The sequence below is a fragment of the Gobio gobio genome (assembly GCF_949357685.1).
Source record: "Gobio gobio genome assembly, chromosome: 11".
Taxonomy (NCBI): domain Eukaryota; kingdom Metazoa; phylum Chordata; class Actinopteri; order Cypriniformes; family Gobionidae; genus Gobio; species Gobio gobio.
Genome location: NC_137104.1, coordinates 4340557 through 4352306, shown reverse-complemented (window position 1 = coordinate 4352306; position 11750 = coordinate 4340557).

Here is an 11750-nt window from a genome sequence, read left to right as displayed (position 1 = left end):
GAAATGCTCTGTTTGTTCTTCATCTGATTCAATCCAGTCTAAAATCAGTTTAATCTGATCTGAATCTAAAACCCAAATCCAATCGAATCCAGTCACTAAAAATGCTGGGTTGTTTTAACTCACTTTTGTGTGTTATTAAAATGTGAATTAAAATGTCTAAATAATGTGTTAAATTTGGACAAACTCAACCGTTGGATTTAAAAAATCATTTAAAAATGTAAACAATGTGTCAAATATGGACAAACACAACCGTTGGGTTACAAAATTTTATTTAAAAATGTAAACAATGTGTCAAATATGGTCCGTGTAACGCTTCACAATTCAATTTTCAGACCATATAGTGCAAATGCAAAAATTAAAATATTGAAACAAACGTCCATTTTTTCCATTTTCTCGGTTAGGCCTACTTCATCAGTGGATTTTTGCCATTTTCTCTCCTTTTTTCAAATTTCCTTTTGCTAAATTATGACTTAAGAAATTATCTTTTGAATAAATTGAAATCTAACCAATTCTATTTTCCTTCTATTTTTTCCCCCAATTTACGTGGACTGTGCCATATAACGTTAGCGGGGGAAGGTCGCGGACTGTTTTACATCGTTTATGTAGGCTATAGCCTGCGTGCATGTTGAGAAGTAACTTATAGTTTAAAAGGCTAACACAGAGGACGCCATAGTTTTTATTGTTAATAACTGTGCTAAATGTAGAATTCAGGTCTGGCCATCGGGAGCAGCGGGCAAACCGGTGGCCTGGCTACTTATTTCGCCCGCTGCTTTGTATTTATCTATAGGCCTACTTATTTGTTATTAGTGCACGCACGCACACACACATACACACACACGTGCACGCATGCACATACATACACACCAGTGATGCGCGGGTCAATGTATAAACAACCCGCACCCGACCGATGTTTTCAACTAACCCGCCCGCAACTCGGACCGCAAAAAAAAAAAGAAGAAAATATTGTACCCGACCCGCTTCCTGACCCGCATTTTTTAAAAGTAGTAAATGCTCATCGTAGCTCATTGGGCCATTGAGAAAATGTTTCAGGCCCTGACGTGGTGTGCTCAGAGGTGCAGCAGCGAGAGCAGGCAGTTCTTGAGGCGGCCCATCATTTTCCATTTCAGCTCCAGATGCATATTATTGATGAACGCGATGTTTATGTTTCGACCCGGCTTGAAGAATTCATCAGCCCACATTTGGAAAACATTTGGAAAAGTGTGAAAGCCCTTAGGAGCGCAAACTGTTATTTTTCTGAATGCTGTATGATATAGCCTAGTGTTATGTAATACAGGCTTGATTTATTCATTTATTTCGTTTAATTTTCTTAACAATTAAGATGCTGCATGTGTTTATCCAGTCTAATCGAAGTGTGCGTCTCTCCCCCGACTTTCCCAACAAAAATCCCGCCCCCTCTCAGAAAATACATAAAACTGACTTTAAATGCGTTTATTAAATGGCTATTAAATTATTATGCCTATTAAAATGGTACAATGGCATTGGTCAGTTCAACGTTTTGGGAAATCGGGCATTTTGTCCCGCGTCAGCATTTATTCAAAAGTTAATAACGCTCAACATTCAAAAGGTAAATAAGGATTTATTGACGATCCGACCGACCGTGACCCGAATATCATTAAAAATATTTTTGGATGACTCGTAACCGCGGGTAACCGCGGGTGGCCGCGGGCACCCGCTCATTTTGGATCAACCCGCGCATCACTGATACACACACACACACACACACCTACTTTATTGTATTGATGCATGCCTCGATGTACCCGAATGATTTAAGGACTCGCCATTTGATAATTAACCGATACAAATTATGAATCCGCTACTCTTGACTTGCAGCATATCATTATATAGCCTACATATACATAGGCATATCAAAGCCTATCATTCTCGGCTGGCTTGTAATGAACCGAGTTAATGACTGCTAAATTTAAGGGCAAGAGAAGATGTGAGAAGCAGTAGGCTATATTCAATGAAAAGTTCAATGTTGCCGTGGAAACGAAGAATGATGATGATCACTAAGTCAAAACATCGGCAAAGGAGTTTATTTAGGCCCAAATATTTTGTATGTATGCATGTAGGCTAGGCTAAGATGTGAATAAAAGCTAACAGAAATTTGCTGAATTTTATAACTTTAACAAAATTATAAAGAAAGAAAAAGTGAAAAGACAGTCACAGACATAGGCTACCAATTCAGATAGATTTTAAAAATTTTGCCTTATGTAAATATTACGGTGACGCATTGCTGCCACATACATATTATTTTTTTCACACAATTATGTCATGATAACGAGATCTTATGAAAAAGAGACTACTGTCTCAATGTGACTACCCTGGTAAAACAAAGTATAAATTTAAAAAAAAATCTTATGTCGTTAAAACGACATCTTTTCTCGTAATAACAAGATCTTATGTCGTAAAAACAACAATTTTCTCGTAATAACAAGAACTTTTGTCGTTAAAACAACATTTTTCTCATTAAAACGACGTATTTTCTCCTAATAAGGTGTTATATAGTGATGTGTGTATATATGTCTGTATCCACATTAGAGAATGTATTTAGCCCATGCCTTTGTCACACTTGTTTGAAAGCAGAAAAATATCTCTGTCAGGATACTGAGAGTGAGGACCCAGATGCAGAATGAGCAGGGGGTGAAATTTATTAACAATATTTGACACAGGACAAGACTGGTGAGACAGGAACAAAGTCCAAACAATAGGGGCAGGACACAATGGGAGAAGTGGCTGGTCAGGGTAGAGACAGCAGGGATGGGATGGCCAATGATGGAGACGAGGCAGCAGCTCGAGGAACCAGGCTTGACAGTAGGTGATGTGACTTGCTGTGAAACCAGACTGGTTGCCAGGCCAGGAGAGTCCAGGGTGACCAGGGTGGAACAGGATGCAGGACGGGAAACACCACAAGACAACACACAAGACTCAAGACGAGACAACAAGAGAAACAAACATGAGCAAAAAGCAAAAACTAAGAATAGGAATAAATGCCAACAAAGTAACTAGAATCCAAAACAGAAAACAGAAGAAAGATTTCTCAAAAGAGAGAAAAGGCAAAATAAATAAAAACTAAAAATAAATAACTGGAACTAGAAACTAAATCTGTAATGTTGCAGGAAACTAGAGAGAGAAAATAAGGATAGGAAAAAAGTAACCAAAAACTATACTAGACGAGATAAACTACTATCACCAGGACAAGGTTAGCTAGACACGAGGCATACAACAAAAGCACACAACGAACCAGCAAGGACAAGAGGGAAATGAGCTCAATATAAAAGGGAAGAGCACATGAGGATCAGGTGAACACAATTAATCAAACAAGGACTAGAGAGGACTAAACAAGGGGGCGTGGTAAAGGGAAACAAGGAGGTGGGACGAGAGGAGCACATGGCCAACACAAACAAAGACAGAACCATGTGGTCAGACACAAGACAAACAAAGAAACATTGAACAGACACAAGACAGACAAGACTGACAGGGCAGGACCCTGACAATCTCATCCGCTCCCTGTATCAGTAGCAGTGCCCATAGCACGAAATTGTTGCAATTTATTGATTGAAGCCTGCAGTTCATAACAGCCATGGGTAGCAGGTGCCATGGATCACTAATGATAAGCGTGTAACTTTAACCTAGTAATGATGGACCCCGGTGCAGCCACAAATATCATAACTGTCTATAATGGGCCTACTGTAATTAAGACATATATTCAAAAAATGTATTAAAAACAGAAAGACGCAGGATTCAAAAACTGGAAACTTTTGAACCTTCATTACACCAATTATTTAGTAATAACAACTTCAAATCATTTGAACAACTGAGAATAGAGTTTAAACTACCAAGAACAGACTTTTTCAGGTACCTACAATTAAGGAGTTTCATTCTGAAACACCCAAACTGGAACAGATTAATAGAGCCCTCCCTTTTAGAACGGTATTTATAAAAAATTCAGGGTGGAGAACATATGAGGAAACCAATAAGCAATGTTTATAAAATCATTGCTTCAATGACAAGAGATAATTCATTCTATGTGAAAGACAAGTGGACTAGGGAGCTACGGCTCGAAATAAGTGAAGAAGTTTGGTTGGAGGTATGTACTCAGGCTCATAAAGTCACAAACGTCAATTTTTGGAAGGAATTTCAATGGAAAATAAATAACAGATTTTTCAGAACACCACAAGTTGTGGCTAAAATGAATCCGAATCAATCAAGTCAGTGTTGGAGGGGGTGTGGAGAGACAATGGCTACTCACTCACATATTTTTTGGCAATGCCCTTTGTTGGATAACTTTTGGAAATCCATTTTTACATATATTAATAAAGTACTGAATGTTGACCTGATAAGAGACCCTCTGATAGCAATCCTAGGGATTAAACCAGCTGTGATACACAGTAGGAAAAATATGTATTTATTACAGATATTACTGATAGCAGCAAAGAAAGCAATTACAATAAAATGGCTTAAGAGTGAGCCACCAAACCAAGCTGAATGGCTAACAATTTTGAGAAATATTTACACTATGGAAAAAATTACATATTCATTGAGATTACAGAGGGAACTTTTTATTGAAAGATGGGCACCATTAATGATGGTGATGGAGGACCATTAGAATTAACTGGTTATATTTGCCAGGGGAACTTGAATACAACCCATGTTTTGTTTTAAGTTGATGTTTGGTTTGTTAAAAAATTTTATTTTAAATGTTGTTAATAATTTCTTATTTCTTCTTTTCCTTGTACTTTTGGAAATATTTTTCTGCGGAATTGATCATACATGTAAGGATGCGTGAATGTTATGATCCCCTGTAAAGGATATTGTTTCTGAGTGCAAGTAATTGATGTAAAAGGAGATTTGAAGAACATTCAAAATAAAAAATAAGTAACAAAAAAAAAAAACAGAAAGACGCTATTTCAGCCTTAGGCTACTCAAAGGCCACGGAAACATGGCCAGTGGGTTCGTTACACATGTCAATCCATTCCCGGCGTTCTTGGTTTGCTTCTTATGTATTAAATATACAGGCAATTAGATGAACCTTGATCAAAATTAAAATACAATTGATAGAAAACGAAATTCACTTCAAAGAAATGATTTCTGCAAAACAACACTCAACAAAAATCATGTCTGACTCCACTCCATGTTTCCAGACATATTGCGTGTCTTATAGCCTATCTTACTCATGCCGACAAAAGCGCACGCAAATTCTTTAATATTTTTAATTTTTGCAGTTTTTTTTACCACTTCGTTATTTTGGCTCGGAATTTCGTTTGTTGGAAATATGAACTGAATTTAGAAATTAAATTTGAAATTAAAAACTTTGCGTTAATAAACAAAATACATTTTTGAAGCGTTTGGAGTGGAGTAGGCTACATGCAAACGTAGCCTATTTAGATTCATAGTTAGGCTATATGTTTAAATATTAGCTTATTGTATTATTGTTTTAATTTCATATGTTGATGATGAAAAGTGAGCAGCATGAGTAAGATATAGGCTATAAGACGTGCAATATGTCTGGAGACAAGGAGTGGGGTCAGACATGATTTTTATTCAGTGTTGTTTTGCAGAAATCATTTCTTTAAAGTGAATTTCTTTTTCTATAAATTGTATTTTAATTTTGATCAATGTTTCATAAACTAATGGCCTGTATATTTAATACATAAGAAGCAAAATAAGAATGCGGGGAATGGATTGCGTAAAGAACCCACTGGCCATGTTTCCGCGGCCTTTGAGTAAGGCTGAAAGCGTCTTTCTTTCTAGAATATACAGTGAGGAAAATAAGTATTTGAACACCCTGCTATTTTGCAAGTTCTCCCACTTGGAAATCATGGAGGGGTCTGAAATTGTCATCGTAGGTGCATGTCCACTGTGTGAGACATAATCTAAAAAAAAAAATCCAGAAATCACAATATATGATTTTTTAACTATTTATTTGTATGATACAGCTGCAAATAAGTATTTGAACACCTGTCTATCAGCTAGAATTCTGACCCTCAAAGACCTGTTAGTCTGCCTTTAAAATGTCCACCTCCACTTCATTTATTATCCTAAATTAGATGCACCTGTTTGAGGTCGTTAGCTGCATAATGACACCTGTCCACCCCATACAATCAGTAAGAATCCAACTACTAACATGGCCAAGACCAAAGAGCTGTCCAAAGACGCTAGAGACAAAATTGTACACCTCCACAAGGCTGGAAAGGGCTACGGGGAAATTGCTAAGCAGCTTGGTGAAAAAAGGTCCACTGTTGGAGCAATCATTAGAAAATGGAAGAAGCTAAACATGACTGTCAATCTCCCTCGGACTGGGGCTCCATGCAAGATCTCACCTCGTGGGGTCTCAATGATCCCAAGAAAGGTGATAAATGAGCCCAGTACTACACGGGAGGAGCTGGTCAATGACCTGAAAAGAGCTGGACCACCGTTTCCAAGGTTACTGTTGGTAATACACTAAGACGTCATGGTTTGAAATCATGCATGGCACGGAAGGTTCCCCTGCTTAAACCAGCACATGTCCAGGCCCGTCTTAAGTTTGCCAATGACCATTTGGATGATCCAGAGCAGTCATAGCAGAAAGTCATGTGGTCAGATGAGACCAAAATAGAACTTTTTGGTCATAATTCCACTTAATGTGTTTGGAGGAAGAAGAATGATGAGTACCATCCCAAGAACACCATCCCTACTGTGAAGCATGGGGGGGGGGGGGGTAGCATCATGCTTTGGGGGTGTTTTTCTGCACATGGGACAGGGCGACTGCACTGAATTGAGGAGAGGATGACCGGGGCCATGTATTGCGAGATTTTGGGGAACAACCTCCTTCCCTCAGTTAGAGCATTGAAGATGGGTCGAGGCTGGGTCTTCCAACATGACAATGACCCAAAGCACACAGCCAGGATAACCAAAAAGTGGCTCTGTAAGAAGCATATCAAGGTTCTGGCGTGGCCTAGCCAGTCTCCAGACCTAAACCCAATAGACAATCTCTGGAGGAGCTCAAACTCAGGCCAGAAACCTGACTGATCTAGAGAAGATCTGTATGGAGGAGTGGGCCAAAAACCCTCCTGCAGTGCAAACCTGGTGAAAAACTACAGGAAACGTTTGACCTCTGTAATTGCAAACAAAGGCTACTGTACCAAATATTAACATTGATTTTCTCTGGTGTTCAAATACTTATTTGCAGCTGTATCATACAAATAAATAGTTAAAAAAATCATATATTGTGATTTCTGGATTTTTTTTTTTTAGATTATGTCTCTCACAGTGGACATGCACCTACGATGACAATTTCAGACCCTTCCATGATTTCTAAGTGGGAGAACTTGCAAAATAGCAGGGTGTTCAAATACTTATTTTCCTCACTGTATGTATTACAGTATAACATACAATATATTGCAGTAGGCCTATTTTAGATAGTTATGATATTTGTGCACCAGGGTCTATGATTTCTAGGTTAAAGTTATACCACTGATGCGAACATGAGCGGTCCATGGCACCTGTTACCCGTGGCTGTTATGAACTGCAGGCTACATCAATAAATTACGATACTTTCGTGCTATGGGCACTGCCACTGATACAGGCAGCGGAAGAGTCTATTTTACGCTGAGCTTGCTTCTGCTTTTCAGACATGGAAGTGTGACAAATGCACAGTGCCGCCGCTCCCATTACGCGCATCACGCGCTGCGCATAGGGCACCAAGTGCTCAGGGGGGCACCACAAGAAAATGCTCTCTCTCTTTTTTCACTTTTTCTTCTTGTATTAGAAGTTATTATTAATGTTTAAAATCTATCTGAATTGGTAGCCTATGTCTGTGACTGTCTTTCACTTTTTCTTTCTTTATAATTTTGTTAAAGTTATAAAGTTCGGCAAATTTTTGTTAGCTTTTATTCACATCTTAGCCTAGCCTACATGCAAACATACAACATATTTGGGCCTAAATAAACTCCTTTGCCGATGTTATTGTTTTCACTGAGTGGTCATCATTCTTCGTTTCCACGGCAACATTGAACTTTTCATTGAATATACTGCTTCTCACATCTTCTCGTGCCCTTAAATTTAGCAGTCATTAACTCGGTTCATTACAAGCCGTTAATTATCAAATGGCGAATCCTTAAATCATTCGGGTACATTGAGGCATGCATCAATAGGCCTATAATAAAGTAGGTGTGTGTGTGTGTGTGTGTGTGTGTGTGTGTGTGTGTGTGTGTGTGTGTGTGTGTGTGTGTGTGTGTGTGTGTGTGTGTGTGTGTGTGTGTGTGTGTGTGTGTGAGTGTGTGTGTGTGTGTGTATGTGTGTGTGCGTGCACTAACAAATAAGTATAGATAAATACAAAGCAGCGGGCGAAATAAGTAGCCAGGCCACCGGTTTGCCCGCTGCTCCCGATGGCCAGACCTGAATTCTACATTTAGCACAGTTATTAACAATAAAAACTATGGCGTCCTCTGTGTTAGCCTTTTAAACTATAAGTTACTTCTCAACATGCACGCAGGCTATAGCCTACATAAACGATGTAAAACAGTCCGCGACCTTCCCCCGCTAACGTTATATGGCACAGTCCACGTAAATTGGGGAAAAAAATAGAAGGAAAATAAAATCGGTTAGATTTCAATTTATTCAAAAGATAATTTCTTAAGTCATAATTTAGCAAAAGGAAATTTGAAAAAAGGAGAGAAGATGGCAAAAATCCACTGATGAAGTAACCGAGAAAATGGAAAAAATGGACGTTTGTTTCAATATTTTAATTTTTGCATTTGCACTATATGGTCTGAAAATTGAATTGTGAAGCGTTACACGGACCAAATATGGACAAACACAACCATTGGGTTACAAATTTTTATTTAAAATTTGAAATATTGTGTCAAATATGTACAAACACAACCATTGGGTTACAAAATTTAATTTAAATGTTTAAATAATGTGTCAAATATGGACAAACACAACCGTTGGGTTACAAAATGTATTTAAAAATTGAAACAATGTGTCAAATATGGATAAACACAATCGTTGGATTTAAAAAATCATTAAAAAATATAAACAATGTGTCAAATATGGACAAACACAACCATTGGGTTACAAAATTTAATTTAAATGTTGAAATAATGTGTCAAATATGGACAAACACAACCATTGGGTTACAAATTTTTATTTAAAATTTGAAATATTGTGTCAAATATGTACAAACACAACCATTGGGTTACAAATTTTAATTTAAAAATGTAAACAATGTGTCAAATATGGATAAACACAATCATTGGATTTAAAAAATCATTTAAAAATGTAACAATGTGTCAAATATGGACAAACACAACCATTGGGTTACAAAATTTAATTTAAAAATGTAAACAATGTGTCAAATATGGACAAACACAACCGTTGGGTTACAAAATTTTATTTAAAAATGTAAACAATGTGTCAAATATGGACAAACACAACCATTGGGTTACAAAATTTAATTTAAATGTTGAAATAATGTGTCAAATATGGACAAACACAACCGTTGGGTTACAAAATGTAATTTAAAAATGTAAACAATGTGTCAAATATGGATAAACACAATCGTTGGATTTAAAAAATCATTTAAAAATGTAAAAAATGTGTCAAATATGGACAAACACAACCGTTGGGTTACAAAATTTAATTTAAAAATGTAAACAATGTGTCAAATATGGACAAACACAACCGTTGGGTTACAAAATGTAATTTAAAAATGTAAACAATGTGTCAAATATGGACAAACACAACCTTGGGTTACAAAATTTAATTTAAATGTTTAAATAATGTGTCAAATATGGACAAACACAACCATTGGGTTACAAAATTAAATTTAAAATTTGAAATAATGTGTCAAATATGGACAAACATAACCATTGGGTTACACAATTTAATGAAAAAATTGAAATAATGTGTCAAATATGGACAAACACAACCATTGGGTTACAAAATTAAATTTAAATTTTGAAATAATATGTCAAATATGGACAAACACAACCATTGGGTTACAAAATGTAATTAAAAAAAATTGAAATAATGTGTAAAATATGGACAAACACAACCATTGGGTTACAAAATTTAATTTAAAGTTTAAATGTGTCAAAATGAAAATGGACTAACCCAGCAATTGGGTTGTTTTAACCCAATGGTAGGGTTAAATGTTTGCTTAAAACAACCCAATTGTTGGGTTAGTCCATTTTCAACCCAACTTGGGTTATTTTTAACCCAGCATTTTTTAGAGTGTAGTTTATGCCTCAAAAAGCTGTATTGACACTATTATAACCCTATAAATGTGCCAATAAAAAGATGCATTTTATATTCAATTTATATGTATTTAGCCATGTTATTAATTATATATTTGCATTAAATTATTATATGTATAAAATGTAATGTATTGTTTTATATATGTGTATTTATTAAGGCGTCTTTTAATACAGTCATGGCAATAGTCTGAGTAGTCAACAGCACTAATAGTCAGCCAGAGCTATAATTGTGCCAAATGATATCTCAGTGTCTTTGTATTTGTGTCTAGGTGACATAATGATGATCTGTCAAGTCACGGACAATTGTTTTATAACCGGTACGTCATTAAACGTTCAGTTTCCAGTAAATGTAGTCAACACATCACACAGTTAGATCACTGCTTGATTTGTTGATTTCATTTATTAACCCTTTGCTGGGTTATATACACTCTGTGTACCCTATTAATTAACAACATGTATTCTTATTTCACTTAATTCTGTGCCGTAGTTATTATATTGATTAATAATAGATAGTTAGTTAATCTGTGTGCTTGTATATGTGCATTTCTGAAATGCATAACATCTACAAATCAATTTAAATTGTAGATGCATTTTCTGTGAAGCTGCTTTGAAACGATATGTATCGTGAAAAGCGCTATACGAATAAATTTGCGATTACCATTATTACAGCTAACTGGTTCCCAGTCTGCCAAAGGATCCACAGTACATTAACCATAGGGAAACTGATTAAGCTTTGTAAACAAATATTCTGTGTGTTGGAAACATTTAAAGGATTAGTTCACTTTTAAATAAACGTTTGCTGATCATTTACTCACCCCCATGTCATCCAAGATGTCCATGTCTTTCTTTCTGCAGTCGAAAAGAAATTAAGGTTTTGGATGAAAACAGTCCAGGGTTTTTCTCCATATAATGGACTTCAATGGGACCCAAACGGTTCAAGGTCCAAATGAAAGTTTCAGTGCAGCTTCAAAGGGCTTTAAACGACACCAGATGATGAATAAGGGTCTGATCTAGACAAACCATCAGTTTCTGAGAGAAACCCAGCAGTATTTATGCTATTATTTTACCTCTTATCAGACGAGCGTGATCATCTCTGAGCTCAGCCATAACTTCCGCCAAGTGAGGTCAAAATCGATCGTGGTCATAGATGTATACGTAGATGCCTCATTAGCGAATGCACGGATCAATAGAATGAGGCATCTACTATCAATATATCTATAACCTATATAAATCTATAATCTTTTAATTACCAATCCTTTATAAAGTATTTTAAACTGTATTAATGAATAAACCTTTTTTAATTCATCAGGGAAGCTATTCCAAAGCTGAACACCTTTATGGGCAATTTCTACAATATGATTATGGCTGATCGGTTACACATTTGAACACATATTTCAGGCCTATTACGTTTTATTTATTTCAGAAACATGCCAATTGATATCTAGTTAATGAATTAAAATTTGAATGAAATAAACGAGTGACTGATTA